Raw genomic sequence first — 19,676 nt, forward strand, 5'->3', positions numbered from 1 at the left:
TAACCCTCTGTACTTTGGTCTATATTGATGCGGGACATAGACAGCCAGCTGATGACCAATCCATTAGTGCAATGGATGGCTGGAAGCATTTGTCTTTGCCTTTGCAATACCACAGAAGCAATGCATGGTCAATGTACAGCAATGACACACCTGTGTGAACAGCCAGGAGACCCCCCCCCCCCCCCCCATGTTATGTTACATAGTTACATAGTTAGTACGGTCGAAAAAAGACATATGTCCATCAAGTTCAACCAGGGAATTAAGGGGTAGGGGTGTGGCGCGATATTGGGGAAGGGATGAGATTTTATATTTCTTCATAAGCATTAATCTTATTTTGTCAATTAGGAACATTCAGCACCCACCCGCTATCAAGGCAGCTGCCTATCATGTCATGCCCTACCTGCACAGGTGTGCTGGCTACTCAAATGATCCAATTAAGGAGGCCATTTAGTCAGCAGCAGCAGAAGTCCTGTGCCTGGACGCTCCAACAGCGGCCAGACACAAGCAGAAGCAGAAGCAGCAGAAGCAGCAGCAGCACCACCTTTTGTTTTTTGGCTGCAGCAGCAGCAAGGCCCACAGGGCTGGCTAGCTGGCTAGCCAGCAAGCAGGTAGCAATGAAAGTAGGAATCTTTCTTTTTAACCCTGTAAGGGGGTGGTGCACTGTACCCGAAGATACTGCCATATCGGGTCAATGCATAGGGCGACGGAAGCAAGCTTCGAAATCGGCCCCCGTTCTCAAAAATCCATTTAATATATGGTCCCCAGATAGGGGACGTATCAGATATTAAACTGATAAGAACAGATTTTTTTTTTTTAAGTTAGCCCTCAGAAACTCAATCAGAGTTCCAAGATCTTATTTGAACTCGATTGTTGCTCATCATCAGGTAACCCATTTTTTATTTCTTCTTAACACTAATGACCACAAAATAAAATCAATAAAAAAGATTTAACCAGAAAAAAAAAACATACACATTTACAATAACAAACAAACATTGCTTTCACCAGTAATTAATCAGAGAGACATTCCATTTCTCCAGGCATATACCATTAGGAAATCTATCATTCCACGGTTTATCGTTCCTCTTATCATCTGTCTTTTTACCGGAAGTCCCAACCAAGATGGAACTTTATAAGTGTCCAAAAATCTGTCCATATCAGCTTGAAATGAAAAATACACTTTGTCTCTAGCTTCCTCGTACCGATTTTCATATTTCGACCTTAATTCCATTAAATCCATATCAAATGGTCTTCTTTCCTTTTTTGGCATATTTTCCAACATGCCATCCAAAACACCTCCAAATTCCATTGGTACATAAACCTCTTCTTTCTTTTTCTTTTCTTCAGCCACTTTTCTGGCTGGAACTTCCTCCAACTCAGGTTCTCCAATTTCTTCTTCTTCCCTACTCCTTTTAGCTGTTTCCTTTTTCGTTGTTTGTTTCTTGGGACATACATTTACCAGGTGATCTTCCTCACCGCACAGATGACACTTCTTTTTTTTGTTGTTGTTGCAGGTGTCTGCTTCATGACCTCCCTCCTGGCACTTATAGCACCATGAGTGAGTACATAGGTCTTTCCCGTGCCCGTATTGTTTACATTTACGGCAAAATTCCTCCATCCCTGAATAGAACAAGTCACCATTGACCGATCCAATTTTGAATCGCCCAGGTGGATAAATCAATTTACCGTTAGGTTCCTTTTTAAATTTAACTTTAAATTTCCATTTTGTAGTCCATAGGCCATATTGGTTCAGGACTTTTCCCTTTGACAGAATATTGTCACAGAATCTAGAAAGAAAAGTCTCAATGTCTTTTTCCAGTATATATGAACTATACATCCGTACCGTCAATATTTTCTCCTGGTTCGGAAAATGCGGGGTCACCTCCACACCCTCCAAAACTGGATTGGCCTTCTTTTGCTGGTACTTGCTGCAAAAAAAATTAAAGTCCTCTTCAGAAGCCAATATAACATCGTAGTGTCCATTTCTTGGGAATTCAAGCATAGACAGGATTTGTTCCTTCTTAATTTCCAGCAACTTGAATAAGATCTCCTCGACCACGAAACATAATCCTTTTCCTCTCTTGCAGGTATCCAATAAGGAAATCCGAACTCCATTTCTGAGCTTAGCATACTCAGGGATGCCTTCTGATGATGCTCCACTTGATCCAGCCATGTCCATCAGGATAAACACCTCCCCCACTGTAAGCAGGTAGGTGGTGGTGATCGCTCCCCGTTGTCTGGGGACTAAGCCGGCTCCCTAATAGCAGCAGGGGGGTGAAGTCCCTCCGTTAAGAAGGACGATCCCCCCAGACACCCTCTGGCCAGACCAAGTGAGCAGAACTACACTTGATCTTAGCCAAAAGGCCGAGAAGCGATAACCGTGAAAGGGGCGGGCCCAACAAGGTGCCCTTCATGGGCACTATCACTGCTTGCTGTCAGGGAGGCTGCCAGACAATTTTCCATGCACACTCTGGGCTGGGGGGCAGTCAACCACCAGTACACACAGCAGAACCTAAACCCATACCATTATTGCTAAGCAGCAAGACAGGGGCCCATTGCACTCCCACGGGGCCTTTTTAAATGCAATCCATAACCCGGATTTGCCAGGAACCCTTCTTACTCCTCCTACTTGCATGTGACACTGGGCTTAGGATCTGCATAGGAAACACACACACAAGCACACACCTACCTTTGTTGCCTGCAGATGCCTCCTTGGCTGTCCACAAACGGTATCAAACCAACACCCACGGGAAGCTGTAAGCATAGAGGACATGCCTGCACCCCATTGGACTTACCTGTGTGGGTTAAACCCGGGTTATTTGACAACCTATGGCGGTGATGGTTCTGCTCAGGCAGAGCAGTGCTGATGCTCCTCATAAAGCTGTCGCTGCTGTGAAGGTTCTAGGTGACATCACAAATCCCTATGGTTACATACACAACAAAGCTGGGTTGTTGTTGTTTACACTCTGCAAGGCCTGTGGAAGTGAGTGACATCATAGCACTGTAGTTCTGAGGGTTCTAGATGGATGCAACAATCTCCTGTTGCTTCTATGAAGGCCATAATAGACGACATCACCAAACAGCTCCATAGTCACATACACAGCAAAGGAGAGATGTTGTTTACACCTAGTGATGTCAGTGGTATTGAGTGACATCACAGCACAGTGCTAAGGCTCCTGGGCCTGGACACAGCAGCGGCTGCAATATCTCAACGGAGAATACGTTTATATATATGTGTGTGTGTGCGCGTATATATATATATATATATATATATATATATATATATATTTATCCGCCGAAATCACTTTTAAACCCATTTCCACCTTTTTTTCCCTTCTCTTCCTCTTACTTTTTTTTCACGTTTTTTTACGTTTTTCTCCTTTTCGCCTCTTTTCTGGGCGTATTATTCTTCTTTTTCTTCTTTTTTTTCGTCTAATGCATACCCCATCAGTGCAGCAATGCTTATTCAATACCGCCAGCAGATGGAGACACTGGGGGATAATTTTCTAAGGATTTATACTGATTTTTCCTGTCTGAATTTGTCGCACAGAAAGTTGCAGGCCAAATATGTGTGACATTTCTGCGACTTTAGCTTCTAGAGCATTTTTACAACATTATACATAGGTGCTGAATACATAAAAAGCGACTGTTCAGCGACAGACAAGTCGCATCGGCTGAAAGTAGGCCAGAATGTCAGTCCATGTTGGAGCAGGTTTAGATACAGTCTAAAGTATAGATCTCAAAGTCTGTGCACAGAATTTAGCAAGGGCCTCGCACCTTCTGATGCATCAGGTAGGTGCACAATAGCATAGCCTAACCCTCTGTACTTTGGTCTATATTGATGCGGGACATAGACAGCCAGCTGATGACCAATCCATTAGTGCAATGGATGGCTGGAAGCATTTGTCTTTGCCTTTGCAATACCACAGAAGCAATGCATGGTCAATGTACAGCAATGACACACCTGTGTGAACAGCCAGGAGACCCCCCCCCCCATGTTATGTTACATAGTTACATAGTTAGTACGGTCGAAAAAAGACATATGTCCATCAAGTTCAACCAGGGAATTAAGTGGTAGGGGTGTGGCGCGACATTGGGGAAGGGATGAGATTTTATATTTCTTCATAAGCATTAATCTTATTTTGTCAATTAGGAACATTCAGCACCCACCCGCTATCAAGGCAGCTGCCTATCATGTCATGCCCTACCTGCACAGGTGTGCTGGCTACTCAAATGATCCAATTAAGGAGGCCATTTAGTCAGCAGCAGCAGAAGTCCTGTGCCTGGACGCTCCAACAGCGGCCAGACACAAGCAGAAGCAGAAGCAGCAGAAGCAGCAGCAGCACCACCTTTTGTTTTTTGGCTGCAGCAGCAGCAAGGCCCACAGGGCTGGCTAGCTGGCTAGCCAGCAAGCAGGTAGCAATGAAAGTAGGAATCTTTCTTTTTAACCCTGTAAGGGGGTGGTGCACTGTACCCGAAGATACTGCCATATCGGGTCAATGCATAGGGCGACGGAAGCAAGCTTCGAAATCGGCCCCCGTTCTCAAAAATCCATTTAATATATGGTCCCCAGATAGGGGACGTATCAGATATTAAACTGATAAGAACAGATACTACACTTGATCTTAGCCAAAAGGCCGAGAAGCGATAACCGTGAAAGGGGCGGGCCCAACAAGGTGCCCTTCATGGGCACTATCACTGCTTGCTGTCAGGGAGGCTGCCAGACAATTTTCCATGCACACTCTGGGCTGGGGGGCAGTCAACCACCAGTACACACAGCAGAACCTAAACCCATACCATTATTGCTAAGCAGCAAGACAGGGGCCCATTGCACTCCCACGGGGCCTTTTTAAATGCAATCCATAACCCGGATTTGCCAGGAACCCTTCTTACTCCTCCTACTTGCATGTGACACTGGGCTTAGGATCTGCATAGGAAACACACACACAAGCACACACCTACCTTTGTTGCCTGCAGATGCCTCCTTGGCTGTCCCCAAACGGTATCAAACCAACACCCACGGGAAGCTGTAAGCATAGAGGACATGCCTGCACCCCATTGGACTTACCTGTGTGGGTTAAACCTGGGTTATTTGACAACCTATGGCGGTGATGGTTCTGCTCAGGCAGAGCAGTGCTGATGCTCCTCATAAAGCTGTCGCTGCTGTGAAGGTTCTAGGTGACATCACAAATCCCTATGGTTACATACACAACAAAGCTGGGTTGTTGTTGTTTACACTCTGCAAGGCCTGTGGAAGTGAGTGACATCATAGCACTGTAGTTCTGAGGGTTCTAGATGGATGCAACAATCTCCTGTTGCTTCTATGAAGGCCATAATAGACGACATCACCAAACAGCTCCATAGTCACATACACAGCAAAGGAGAGATGTTGTTTACACCTAGTGATGTCAGTGGTATTGAGTGACATCACAGCACAGTGCTAAGGCTCCTGGGCCTGGACACAGCAGCGGCTGCAATATCTCAACGGAGAATACGTTTATATATATGTGTGTGTGTGCGCGTATATATATATATATATATATATATATATATATATATATATATATTTATCCGCCGAAATCACTTTTAAACCCATTTCCACCTTTTTTTCCCTTCTCTTCCTCTTACTTTTTTTTCACGTTTTTTTACGTTTTTCTCCTTTTCGCCTCTTTTCTGGGCGTATTATTCTTCTTTTTCTTCTTTTTTTTCGTCTAATGCATACCCCATCAGTGCAGCAATGCTTATTCAATACCGCCAGCAGATGGAGACACTGGGGGATAATTTTCTAAGGATTTATACTGATTTTTCCTGTCTGAATTTGTCGCACAGAAAGTTGCAGGCCAAATATGTGTGACATTTCTGCGACTTTAGCTTCTAGAGCATTTTTACAACATTATACATAGGTGCTGAATACATAAAAAGCGACTGTTCAGCGACAGACAAGTCGCATCGGCTGAAAGTAGGCCAGAATGTCAGTCCATGTTGGAGCAGGTTTAGATACAGTCTAAAGTATAGATCTCAAAGTCTGTGCACAGAATTTAGCAAGGGCCTCGCACCTTCTGATGCATCAGGTAGGTGCACAATAGCATAGCCTAACCCTCTGTACTTTGGTCTATATTGATGCGGGACATAGACAGCCAGCTGATGACCAATCCATTAGTGCAATGGATGGCTGGAAGCATTTGTCTTTGCCTTTGCAATACCACAGAAGCAATGCATGGTCAATGTACAGCAATGACACACCTGTGTGAACAGCCAGGAGACCCCCCCCCCCATGTTATGTTACATAGTTACATAGTTAGTACGGTCGAAAAAAGACATATGTCCATCAAGTTCAACCAGGGAATTAAGTGGTAGGGGTGTGGCGCGACATTGGGGAAGGGATGAGATTTTATATTTCTTCATAAGCATTAATCTTATTTTGTCAATTAGGAACATTCAGCACCCACCCGCTATCAAGGCAGCTGCCTATCATGTCATGCCCTACCTGCACAGGTGTGCTGGCTACTCAAATGATCCAATTAAGGAGGCCATTTAGTCAGCAGCAGCAGAAGTCCTGTGCCTGGACGCTCCAACAGCGGCCAGACACAAGCAGAAGCAGAAGCAGCAGAAGCAGCAGCAGCACCACCTTTTGTTTTTTGGCTGCAGCAGCAGCAAGGCCCACAGGGCTGGCTAGCTGGCTAGCCAGCAAGCAGGTAGCAATGAAAGTAGGAATCTTTCTTTTTAACCCTGTAAGGGGGTGGTGCACTGTACCCGAAGATACTGCCATATCGGGTCAATGCATAGGGCGACGGAAGCAAGCTTCGAAATCGGCCCCCGTTCTCAAAAATCCATTTAATATATGGTCCCCAGATAGGGGACGTATCAGATATTAAACTGATAAGAACAGATACTACACTTGATCTTAGCCAAAAGGCCGAGAAGCGATAACCGTGAAAGGGGCGGGCCCAACAAGGTGCCCTTCATGGGCACTATCACTGCTTGCTGTCAGGGAGGCTGCCAGACAATTTTCCATGCACACTCTGGGCTGGGGGGCAGTCAACCACCAGTACACACAGCAGAACCTAAACCCATACCATTATTGCTAAGCAGCAAGACAGGGGCCCATTGCACTCCCACGGGGCCTTTTTAAATGCAATCCATAACCCGGATTTGCCAGGAACCCTTCTTACTCCTCCTACTTGCATGTGACACTGGGCTTAGGATCTGCATAGGAAACACACACACAAGCACACACCTACCTTTGTTGCCTGCAGATGCCTCCTTGGCTGTCCCCAAACGGTATCAAACCAACACCCACGGGAAGCTGTAAGCATAGAGGACATGCCTGCACCCCATTGGACTTACCTGTGTGGGTTAAACCTGGGTTATTTGACAACCTATGGCGGTGATGGTTCTGCTCAGGCAGAGCAGTGCTGATGCTCCTCATAAAGCTGTCGCTGCTGTGAAGGTTCTAGGTGACATCACAAATCCCTATGGTTACATACACAACAAAGCTGGGTTGTTGTTGTTTACACTCTGCAAGGCCTGTGGAAGTGAGTGACATCATAGCACTGTAGTTCTGAGGGTTCTAGATGGATGCAACAATCTCCTGTTGCTTCTATGAAGGCCATAATAGACGACATCACCAAACAGCTCCATAGTCACATACACAGCAAAGGAGAGATGTTGTTTACACCTAGTGATGTCAGTGGTATTGAGTGACATCACAGCACAGTGCTAAGGCTCCTGGGCCTGGACACAGCAGCGGCTGCAATATCTCAACGGAGAATACGTTTATATATATGTGTGTGTGTGCGCGTATATATATATATATATATATATATATATATATATATATATATTTCTCCGCCGAAATCACTTTTAAACCCATTTCCACCTTTTTTTCCCTTCTCTTCCTCTTACTTTTTTTTCACGTTTTTTTACGTTTTTCTCCTTTTCGCCTCTTTTCTGGGCGTATTATTCTTCTTTTTCTTCTTTTTTTTCGTCTAATGCATACCCCATCAGTGCAGCAATGCTTATTCAATACCGCCAGCAGATGGAGACACTGGGGGATAATTTTCTAAGGATTTATACTGATTTTTCCTGTCTGAATTTGTCGCACAGAAAGTTGCAGGCCAAATATGTGTGACATTTCTGCGACTTTAGCTTCTAGAGCATTTTTACAACATTATACATAGGTGCTGAATACATAAAAAGCGACTGTTCAGCGACAGACAAGTCGCATCGGCTGAAAGTAGGCCAGAATGTCAGTCCATGTTGGAGCAGGTTTAGATACAGTCTAAAGTATAGATCTCAAAGTCTGTGCACAGAATTTAGCAAGGGCCTCGCACCTTCTGATGCATCAGGTAGGTGCACAATAGCATAGCCTAACCCTCTGTACTTTGGTCTATATTGATGCGGGACATAGACAGCCAGCTGATGACCAATCCATTAGTGCAATGGATGGCTGGAAGCATTTGTCTTTGCCTTTGCAATACCACAGAAGCAATGCATGGTCAATGTACAGCAATGACACACCTGTGTGAACAGCCAGGAGACCCCCCCCCCCCCCCCCCCCATGTTATGTTACATAGTTACATAGTTAGTACGGTCGAAAAAAGACATATGTCCATCAAGTTCAACCAGGGAATTAAGGGGTAGGAGTGTGGCGCGATATTGGGGAAGGGATGAGATTTTATATTTCTTCATAAGCATTAATCTTATTTTGTCAATTAGGAACATTCAGCACCCACCCGCTATCAAGGCAGCTGCCTATCATGTCATGCCCTACCTGCACAGGTGTGCTGGCTACTCAAATGATCCAATTAAGGAGGCCATTTAGTCAGCAGCAGCAGAAGTCCTGTGCCTGGACGCTCCAACAGCGGCCAGACACAAGCAGAAGCAGAAGCAGCAGAAGCAGCAGCAGCACCACCTTTTGTTTTTTGGCTGCAGCAGCAGCAAGGCCCACAGGGCTGGCTAGCTGGCTAGCCAGCAAGCAGGTAGCAATGAAAGTAGGAATCTTTCTTTTTAACCCTGTAAGGGGGTGGTGCACTGTACCCGAAGATACTGCCATATCGGGTCAATGCATAGGGCGACGGAAGCAAGCTTCGAAATCGGCCCCCGTTCTCAAAAATCCATTTAATATATGGTCCCCAGATAGGGGACGTATCAGATATTAAACTGATAAGAACAGATTTTTTTTTTTTAGTTAACCCTCAGAACTCCATCAGAGCTCTAAGATCTTATTTGAGCTTGATTTTTTTGTTCATCATCAGGAAAACCCGTTTTTCTTTATTTCTTTATCTCTTTTTTTTTTTTTTTTTAAACAATAAAAGAAACCATATTTAAAACATAAAAAAAACATAAAAAAATTATCAAACCAAAACTAACCATACTATAATTCTATAATTTCTTAAAGAAAAATTACCCAAATGTCATTCCTCTTCTCCATGCAAAGACCATCAAGAAGTCTAAGAAACCACAAGTTATAGATCCACTCAGCATCTCACTTTTGGCTGGAATCGCCAGCCACGCTGGAACCTTGTATGTTTCCACAAATCTATCTATATCTGCGTGAAAGGAACAATAGACTTTATCCCTTGCTTCATTGACTTTGATTCCCAATCTTTCTTTCAGATTTCCCAAATCCTCGTCAAAGGCTTTTTTCTCTTTTTTTGACACACTCTTGAAGACAACATCAAGAGAGCCTCCATACTCTACCGGTACATATTCTTCTTCATTTTCTTTCCTTTTCTTCTCCTCCATCACTTTCCTGGTTGGAGTTTCCTCCTCTTCAGGTTCTTCCCTCACATCAGTTTCCTCCTCCCTACTTCGTTTCATAACCTCCTTTTTCTTCTTCTTCTTCTTAGGACACATTATTGCCAGGTGTCCCTCATCACCACATAGATGACACTTTTTCTTCACCTTACATGCTTCTGGCTCATGGCCTTCTTCTTGGCATTTATAGCACCAAACAATATCACAAAAATCTTTCCTATGGCCATACCTTTTACACTTTCGACAAAAGTCGTCCATGCCTGAAAAGAACAGGTCCCCATTTACTGGGCCAATCTTAAAACGCCCTGGGGGATAAATTAGGTTTCCATCGGGTGTTTTCTGAAACTTCACTTGAAATTTCCACTTTGTCGTCCAAAGTCCATATTGATTATAGATCTTGCCTTTTGGCTTCACCTCCTCACAGAATCTAGAAAGGAACAGAACAATCTCTTCTTCTGTGATATACGGACTGTACATCCTCACAGTTATAAGTCTTTCCCGAGTCGGGAAATGGGGAGTAATCTCTACCCCTCCCAACTTAGGGTGCGACTTCCACAGCAATGCTTTATTGCAGAACACACCATAGTCCTCCTCCGAAACCAGAACCACATCATAGACTCCACTTCTTGGAAATTCCAGCATCGATAATATCTGGTCCTTCCTCAGCTCAAAAAGCTGGAACAAAATCTCCTCCACCACGAAGAATAAACCTCTCTCCTTCTTTCCAGCATCCAAAAGAGTAATTCGGACTCCATTTCGTAGTCTGGCGTAGCTAGGTACACCTCCAGCAGACTCTTCTTTCTTGTCAGCCTCCTCCATCGCAGAAAAAACACCTCCCCTACTGCAGGCAGGTAGGTAGGTAGGTAGGTGGTGATCGCTCCTCGTTGGCCAGGGACTAAGCCGCCACCCTGATGTCAGCAAGGGGGTTTAGTCCCACCATATAGATGGGACGATCCCCCAGGGAAAAGGAGCGGGTACCCCGGGCACCTTCCAGCCAGATCAAGCAAGCAGATACTACACTTGATCTTAGCCAAAAGGCCGAGAAGCGATAACCGTGAAAGGGGTGGGCCCAACAAGGTGCCCTTCATGGGCACTATCACTGCTTGCTGTCAGGGAGGCTGCCAGACAATTTTCCATGCACACTCTGGGCTGGGGGGCAGTCAACCACCAGTACACACAGCAGAACCTAAACCCATACCATTATTGCTAAGCAGCAAGACAGGGGCCCATTGCACTCCCACGGGGCCTTTTTAAATGCAATCCATAACCCGGATTTGCCAGGAACCCTTCTTACTCCTCCTACTTGCATGTGACACTGGGCTTAGGATCTGCATAGGAAACACACACACAAGCACACACCTACCTTTGTTGCCTGCAGATGCCTCCTTGGCTGTCCCCAAACGGTATCAAACCAACACCCACGGGAAGCTGTAAGCATAGAGGACATGCCTGCACCCCATTGGACTTACCTGTGTGGGTTAAACCCGGGTTATTTGACAACCTATGGCGGTGATGGTTCTGCTCAGGCAGAGCAGTGCTGATGCTCCTCATAAAGCTGTCGCTGCTGTGAAGGTTCTAGGTGACATCACAAATCCCTATGGTTACATACACAACAAAGCTGGGTTGTTGTTGTTTACACTCTGCAAGGCCTGTGGAAGTGAGTGACATCATAGCACTGTAGTTCTGAGGGTTCTAGATGGATGCAACAATCTCCTGTTGCTTCTATGAAGGCCATAATAGACGACATCACCAAACAGCTCCATAGTCACATACACAGCAAAGGAGAGATGTTGTTTACACCTAGTGATGTCAGTGGTATTGAGTGACATCACAGCACAGTGCTAAGGCTCCTGGGCCTGGACACAGCAGCGGCTGCAATATCTCAACGGAGAATACGTTTATATATATGTGTGTGTGTGTGCGCGTATATATATATATATATATATATATATATATATATATATATATATTTCTCCGCCGAAATCACTTTTAAACCCATTTCCACCTTTTTTTCCCTTCTCTTCCTCTTACTTTTTTTTCACTTTTTTTACGTTTTTCTCCTTTTCGCCTCTTTTCTGGGCGTATTATTCTTCTTTTTCTTCTTTTTTTTCGTCTAATGCATACCCCATCAGTGCAGCAATGCTTATTCAATACCGCCAGCAGATGGAGACACTGGGGGATAATTTTCTAAGGATTTATACTGATTTTTCCTGTCTGAATTTGTCGCACAGAAAGTTGCAGGCCAAATATGTGTGACATTTCTGCGACTTTAGCTTCTAGAGCATTTTTACAACATTATACATAGGTGCTGAATACATAAAAAGCGACTGTTCAGCGACAGACAAGTCGCATCGGCTGAAAGTAGGCCAGAATGTCAGTCCATGTTGGAGCAGGTTTAGATACAGTCTAAAGTATAGATCTCAAAGTCTGTGCACAGAATTTAGCAAGGGCCTCGCACCTTCTGATGCATCAGGTAGGTGCACAATAGCATAGCCTAACCCTCTGTACTTTGGTCTATATTGATGCGGGACATAGACAGCCAGCTGATGACCAATCCATTAGTGCAATGGATGGCTGGAAGCATTTGTCTTTGCCTTTGCAATACCACAGAAGCAATGCATGGTCAATGTACAGCAATGACACACCTGTGTGAACAGCCAGGAGACCCCCCCCCCCCCCATGTTATGTTACATAGTTACATAGTTAGTACGGTCGAAAAAAGACATATGTCCATCAAGTTCAACCAGGGAATTAAGGGGTAGGGGTGTGGCGCGATATTGGGGAAGGGATGAGATTTTATATTTCTTCATAAGCATTAATCTTATTTTGTCAATTAGGAACATTCAGCACCCACCCGCTATCAAGGCAGCTGCCTATCATGTCATGCCCTACCTGCACAGGTGTGCTGGCTACTCAAATGATCCAATTAAGGAGGCCATTTAGTCAGCAGCAGCAGAAGTCCTGTGCCTGGACGCTCCAACAGCGGCCAGACACAAGCAGAAGCAGAAGCAGCAGAAGCAGCAGCAGCACCACCTTTTGTTTTTTGGCTGCAGCAGCAGCAAGGCCCACAGGGCTGGCTAGCTGGCTAGCCAGCAAGCAGGTAGCAATGAAAGTAGGAATCTTTCTTTTTAACCCTGTAAGGGGGTGGTGCACTGTACCCGAAGATACTGCCATATCGGGTCAATGCATAGGGCGACGGAAGCAAGCTTCGAAATCGGCCCCCGTTCTCAAAAATCCATTTAATATATGGTCCCCAGATAGGGGACGTATCAGATATTAAACTGATAAGAACAGATACTACACTTGATCTTAGCCAAAAGGCCGAGAAGCGATAACCGTGAAAGGGGCGGGCCCAACAAGGTGCCCTTCATGGGCACTATCACTGCTTGCTGTCAGGGAGGCTGCCAGACAATTTTCCATGCACACTCTGGGCTGGGGGGCAGTCAACCACCAGTACACACAGCAGAACCTAAACCCATACCATTATTGCTAAGCAGCAAGACAGGGGCCCATTGCACTCCCACGGGGCCTTTTTAAATGCAATCCATAACCCGGATTTGCCAGGAACCCTTCTTACTCCTCCTACTTGCATGTGACACTGGGCTTAGGATCTGCATAGGAAACACACACACAAGCACACACCTACCTTTGTTGCCTGCAGATGCCTCCTTGGCTGTCCCCAAACGGTATCAAACCAACACCCACGGGAAGCTGTAAGCATAGAGGACATGCCTGCACCCCATTGGACTTACCTGTGTGGGTTAAACCCGGGTTATTTGACAACCTATGGCGGTGATGGTTCTGCTCAGGCAGAGCAGTGCTGATGCTCCTCATAAAGCTGTCGCTGCTGTGAAGGTTCTAGGTGACATCACAAATCCCTATGGTTACATACACAACAAAGCTGGGTTGTTGTTGTTTACACTCTGCAAGGCCTGTGGAAGTGAGTGACATCATAGCACTGTAGTTCTGAGGGTTCTAGATGGATGCAACAATCTCCTGTTGCTTCTATGAAGGCCATAATAGACGACATCACCAAACAGCTCCATAGTCACATACACAGCAAAGGAGAGATGTTGTTTACACCTAGTGATGTCAGTGGTATTGAGTGACATCACAGCACAGTGCTAAGGCTCCTGGGCCTGGACACAGCAGCGGCTGCAATATCTCAACGGAGAATACGTTTATATATATGTGTGTGTGTGCGCGTATATATATATATATATATATATATATATATATATATATTTCTCCGCCGAAATCACTTTTAAACCCATTTCCACCTTTTTTTCCCTTCTCTTCCTCTTACTTTTTTTTCAAGTTTTTTTACGTTTTTCTCCTTTTCGCCTCTTTTCTGGGCGTATTATTCTTCTTTTTCTTCTTTTTTTTCGTCTAATGCATACCCCATCAGTGCAGCAATGCTTATTCAATACCGCCAGCAGATGGAGACACTGGGGGATAATTTTCTAAGGATTTATACTGATTTTTCCTGTCTGAATTTGTCGCACAGAAAGTTGCAGGCCAAATATGTGTGACATTTCTGCGACTTTAGCTTCTAGAGCATTTTTACAACATTATACATAGGTGCTGAATACATAAAAAGCGACTGTTCAGCGACAGACAAGTCGCATCGGCTGAAAGTAGGCCAGAATGTCAGTCCATGTTGGAGCAGGTTTAGATACAGTCTAAAGTATAGATCTCAAAGTCTGTGCACAGAATTTAGCAAGGGCCTCGCACCTTCTGATGCATCAGGTAGGTGCACAATAGCATAGCCTAACCCTCTGTACTTTGGTCTATATTGATGCGGGACATAGACAGCCAGCTGATGACCAATCCATTAGTGCAATGGATGGCTGGAAGCATTTGTCTTTGCCTTTGCAATACCACAGAAGCAATGCATGGTCAATGTACAGCAATGACACACCTGTGTGAACAGCCAGGAGACCCCCCCCCCCCCCCCCCCATGTTATGTTACATAGTTACATAGTTAGTACGGTCGAAAAAAGACATATGTCCATCAAGTTCAACCAGGGAATTAAGGGGTAGGGGTGTGGCGCGATATTGGGGAAGGGATGAGATTTTATATTTCTTCATAAGCATTAATCTTATTTTGTCAATTAGGAACATTCAGCACCCACCCGCTATCAAGGCAGCTGCCTATCATGTCATGCCCTACCTGCACAGGTGTGCTGGCTACTCAAATGATCCAATTAAGGAGGCCATTTAGTCAGCAGCAGCAGAAGTCCTGTGCCTGGACGCTCCAACAGCGGCCAGACACAAGCAGAAGCAGAAGCAGCAGAAGCAGCAGCAGCACCACCTTTTGTTTTTTGGCTGCAGCAGCAGCAAGGCCCACAGGGCTGGCTAGCTGGCTAGCCAGCAAGCAGGTAGCAATGAAAGTAGGAATCTTTCTTTTTAACCCTGTAAGGGGGTGGTGCACTGTACCCGAAGATACTGCCATATCGGGTCAATGCATAGGGCGACGGAAGCAAGCTTCGAAATCGGCCCCCGTTCTCAAAAATCCATTTAATATATGGTCCCCAGATAGGGGACGTATCAGATATTAAACTGATAAGAACAGATTTTTTGATTGAAAGAGCTTTATTTTCCGTTCAGTCATTACAAGTCGTACAATAAATTACAGTCACACAAAGCATGATAGTACAATACACAGCAAAGGTTCCCTAAGCTATACATCGCACACCATGCTACTCTAACATTCAGCTCAATCCTGCAATAGAAAAGCACAAGAGATCAAACAAAAACCAAATAATACAATCTGTGATCGGGGTAGGGGTGTGGGCGACTATGTGGGGGTAGGGAGGGGGCGGATCACAGGGCCAAACTGTTGGGCTGTATCTTCAGGGAGACATGGGAGAAGGAGAGGGGTCTTCACTCCTCTTCTTCCTCATCAACGGCCGAGCTGTCCAAGATGGAATAGTCTCTAAGCAGGTTCTTGATGAACCTGCGGCAGTCCCGGACGGACATGTTTTCCCTGTTGATCACGAGGCGGTTCCTGGAGAGCCACACTGCGTCCTTAAAACAGTTCATAAGGCGCCAGGCCTCCTGGATGGCCTCCACGTCGTGGGTCCCAGGGAACAGGCCGTAAAGCACCGAATGGTACGATAGGCAGCTCCTGGGCACTGAGTCTCTGAGTTCCTGTTCTAGGGCGTCCAACAGACCCTGTGCAAAGGGGCACTGCCAAAACACGTGGAAAGATGTTTCCTCCACGTAGGGGCAACGGGGGCAGTACCGGGTCTTGCACAGGTTGCGGGCATGCATGAATGACCTGAGAGAGAGACCTCCCATGACGGCCATCCACGACAAGTCCTTGTGTCCATTGGTAAGCCGCTTTGAGGCCACATTGTTCCAAACTGTCTCTGCAGTGGCTGCGGGGAGTCCCGGAACCAGCTCGGTCGAGTCCTTAGCTCGGATGAGCTTGTGGATTGTCTTTGGCTTCCATAGGTCTGGTTTCAGTCCTTCCAGCTGGTGCTCCCTCACAAACCGGACAACATCCCCATAGAACCAGGGAGTGTTCCAGTTGTAAGGGATGGAGCTGTCCCACTTGTCCCAGCCCAGCTGTCTCCAGAGGGGCATGAGAAGCAAGCGAGACATGGACCTGCCCGCTGAGCCAGTCTTTTCTACAAGAGTCCGCTGCACCGTGACACATGCAAAGGAGGCCCTCAGCAGAGCGGGGATGTCGGGTATTCCCTTCCCACCCTTGCGGGGTTCCTTGTACATCACGGTCCTCTTGACTCTGTCCATTTTGCCCCAGACGAAGCCAAACACTGTCCGGGTGATGGCCTTGCAAACGGTGGTATGGGGAGGCCAGGCCTGTGCGGTATATTGGAGCACAGGCAAAACTTCACTCCGCAGGACAAGTGCCTTGCCTTCCATTGTGAGCTTTCTGGAGCTCCACAGTCCGATCTTTGAGTTTATCCTTCCTAGTCGGTCTTGCCAAGACTTAAGGGCCGCTCCTTCCTTCCCGAACCAGACTCCAAGAATTTGAATGAAGTCCGGCTTAATAGTAAAGGGGAAGGGGGCGGAAGAAGCCAGGTGCCACTCCCCGAAGAGCATGGCCTCCGACTTCCCGCAGTTGACTTTTGCCCCCGAAGCTCTGCCGAAGTCCTCGCAGGTCTGGACGAGTGCAGTCACCGAACGCTGGTCAGCGCAGAAGACGGTCACGTCGTCCATGTAGAGCGAGCACTTGACCTCGTGGCGATCTGGTCCTGGTGCGGTGATCCCTCTGATCTCTCCATTCTGCCGGATAGTCTCAGCGAAGAGCTCTATAACACAAACAAAAAGGAGAGGTGAAAGAGGGCAGCCTTGTCTAACCCCTGAAAGAATGGAAAAGGGGTCAGTCTTCCAGCCGTTCACCAACACCGTGCTGTAAATGTCAAAATACATTACGTTAACAAAAGAGCAAAACATCTTCCCCAGACCCAGCCTGCGCAAAACCCTGTCCATGAATGCGTGGGAGACACGGTCGAACGCCTTCTCCTGATCTAAGCTGACCAGGGCGGCGCGGCCCCCGCGGTCCTGGATGTAATGGACCGTGTCTCTCACAAGGGCAAGGCTGTCGGCAATCCTGCGGCCAGGAATGCTGCAGGTCTGGTCCGGATGGACGATCTGCCCCATGACAGGTTTCAGCCTGTTGGCCAGCACCTTGGCGAGGATCTTGTAGTCCACGTTCAGGAGAGAGATGGGACGCCAGTTTTTCAGGTCACATCTCTCCCCCTTCCGCTTATACAAGATCGTGATCATCCCTTCCCTCAACGACGGAGGCATTCTGCCCCCCACCACCATCTCCTCGTACACCTCCAACAGGTCCGGACAGATCAGGTCACCCAGCGCTACGTAGAGCTCGGCCGGGAGACCGTCACTGCCCGGGGTCCTGCCGGGCTTAAAGGATCTAGCGGCAGAGAGCAGCTCCCCCACCGTCAAGGGATCGTCCATAGCCGCCGCACCTGCGGGATCAACAACGTTAGTGACACCTGACAGGAACCTCTCGGCGGCTTCGGGGTCGGATGACTTGGGGGCGTAGAGGTTGCTGTAGAAGTCGTGGACGACCCCCATCACTTCCTCCTTGCCGCTCCTCATGTGTCCGGTCTCATCTCGTAGCTCAGTCAGGGGCGTGTGGCCGGCATGGAGCTTCCTGAAAAAGAAAGAGTTACATTTCTCACCCTTCTCCAGGTTCTCCACCTTGGAACGAAAGACGATTCGCTTGGATTCCTCCTCAAAGTGCCTTTTCAAGCTCTTTTTGGTCTCCTCCAGCTCCTCCCTGACGTCCCAGCCACACTGGAGCAGGTCCTGCAGGGACCGCAGCTCGCGCTGCAGTTTCCTCAAGTCCCACTTCTTCGCACACGCCTGTTGTCTGCCTTTTGCCTGAAAGAAACAACGGAATTCGACTTTAACATATTCCCACCAGTCGCTGATGCACTTGAACAGACATTTGTCATTTCGCCATACAAGGTAAGCATCCCTAAGTTCCTCCATGACCTCCCTCTGCTCCAACAGGGCACAATTCAACTTCCAGGAGCCTGGGCCAGGTGGGAATCCATGGCCCAGAGTCCCCCGGAATCGAATGGCCCTGTGGTCAGAGAAGAAGCAGGGGACCATAGAGTACGACACCTTTCTGACTGCTCTCGAAGTGAAGATGAAGTCTATCCGAGAACGGAGCGAGCCATCGGGGCGGCTCCACGTATAGTTTACGGAGCCGTTCCCGATGGACCCGACAACGTCCTGCAAGGATGCCTCCGTCACCATCTCAATCAGCAGTTTAGACGTCACGTCCAGGTTGGCGGATGTGCCAGAACTGCGCCCGTCCACCTCAATGGGGCAGTTGAAGTCACCACCCAACACTACTGCCCTAGTGGTGGCGAGTTCAGCCCGCAGGGCCTGGAGAACCTCCAGTCGGACATCCCTCTCAGGGGAGGCGTACACGTTGATGAGCCGCACGGGCTCACCCGCCCAGGAACCGTCTGCGACAAGAAGTCTGCCACAGACGAGCTCCCGGACGGAATCAAGTGCAAAGTTACCTCCCCTGATCAGGATGGCCACCCCCGCAGACCTATTGTCGCCCCCACCAGACCAGTAGGAAGGGCCGTGAGGCCACTGCCTGGCCAGATGGTTGTAAGACCTAGAAGCAGACAAAGCACATTCCTGCAACATGTAAACATCACACCTCTGGGAATCTAAGAACGTAAGAACAGTCTGGAATCTAAACCAAGCTCTAATACTCCTCACATTAATGCAGAAGATGTTGAGATCAGCCATGGGAATAAAAAAGAGAGGTTAGTTCTGATACTAGTTACCAGTCTGGTCGGACGGGTCCTCTTCTCTGGCGCCTGTCGGCTCGTGTGGCTTCTCGTAGCGCCCTTCCAAGAACTCGTCGTAGACCGTGTTGGACGGAGTGTCCAGGATTTTCTTAACCTCTGGGTCCTGCAGCAGCTCCTCCATAGATTGAGCTTGGACTGGCTCTGCTTGGACCTGCTCCACTTGGGCCTGCTCCATCACCTCCTCTCCTTCTGAAGCCTCAGGGCTCTCGCAGACCTGCTCCATCTCCTCCTCCTCATCTGAAGCTTGAGGGGTTTCGCAGGTCTCGATTATCTTTCTTTTGTGGGACTCTTCTGATACGTTGTCCCTTCCTTTCCTCTTCCTCTGTATGGTACCTGGGGGAGGAAGCACAGGAAAGTCCTCCGAAGGGCGGGCACCAGCAGCTGGAGGGGGGTTAGGTGCTGCTGGGCCAGGAGAGAAAGGAGGCTGGGTGGGGCGGGGGGCAGGAGAGAGTGCCCGGGCAGGGGAGGACGGGGCAGGGGTGGGCCGGGCAGGGGAGGACGGGGCAGGGGTGGGCCGGGCAGGGGAGGACGGGGCAGGGGTGGGCCGGGGTGGGGTACGGGGGGCAGGGGTGGGCCGGGGTGGGGTAC

The 19,676-nt window shown here is 47.6% G+C and overlaps 5 non-coding genes and 2 pseudogenes across 5 annotated transcripts; all 7 read right to left on the reverse strand.

Moving 5' to 3' along the window:
• Positions 1-650: 650 nt before the first annotated feature.
• LOC130335409 (U2 spliceosomal RNA) lies at positions 651-838 on the reverse strand. The gene has a single exon (XR_008877049.1). It is a non-coding gene; the product is annotated as a U2 spliceosomal RNA (small nuclear RNA).
• Positions 839-4,455: 3,617 nt separating this feature from the next.
• Positions 4,456-4,646, reverse strand: LOC130335353 (U2 spliceosomal RNA). The gene has a single exon (XR_008877000.1). It is a non-coding gene; the product is annotated as a U2 spliceosomal RNA (small nuclear RNA).
• Positions 4,647-6,734: 2,088 nt separating this feature from the next.
• Positions 6,735-6,925, reverse strand: LOC130335354 (U2 spliceosomal RNA). The gene has a single exon (XR_008877001.1). It is a non-coding gene; the product is annotated as a U2 spliceosomal RNA (small nuclear RNA).
• Positions 6,926-9,020: 2,095 nt separating this feature from the next.
• Positions 9,021-9,206, reverse strand: LOC130335411 (U2 spliceosomal RNA). Its single transcript, XR_008877051.1, has one exon. It is a non-coding gene; the product is annotated as a U2 spliceosomal RNA (small nuclear RNA).
• Positions 9,207-10,676: 1,470 nt separating this feature from the next.
• Positions 10,677-10,806, reverse strand: LOC130335415 (U2 spliceosomal RNA; annotated as a pseudogene).
• Positions 10,807-12,898: 2,092 nt separating this feature from the next.
• On the reverse strand, positions 12,899-13,089 carry LOC130335355 (U2 spliceosomal RNA). The gene has a single exon (XR_008877002.1). It is a non-coding gene; the product is annotated as a U2 spliceosomal RNA (small nuclear RNA).
• Positions 13,090-15,179: 2,090 nt separating this feature from the next.
• On the reverse strand, positions 15,180-15,353 carry LOC130335405 (U2 spliceosomal RNA; annotated as a pseudogene).
• Between the last annotated feature and the right edge of the window lie 4,323 nt (positions 15,354-19,676).

This window comes from Hyla sarda, unplaced genomic scaffold (assembly GCF_029499605.1).
Source record: "Hyla sarda isolate aHylSar1 unplaced genomic scaffold, aHylSar1.hap1 scaffold_450, whole genome shotgun sequence".
NCBI classification, from domain to species: domain Eukaryota; kingdom Metazoa; phylum Chordata; class Amphibia; order Anura; family Hylidae; genus Hyla; species Hyla sarda.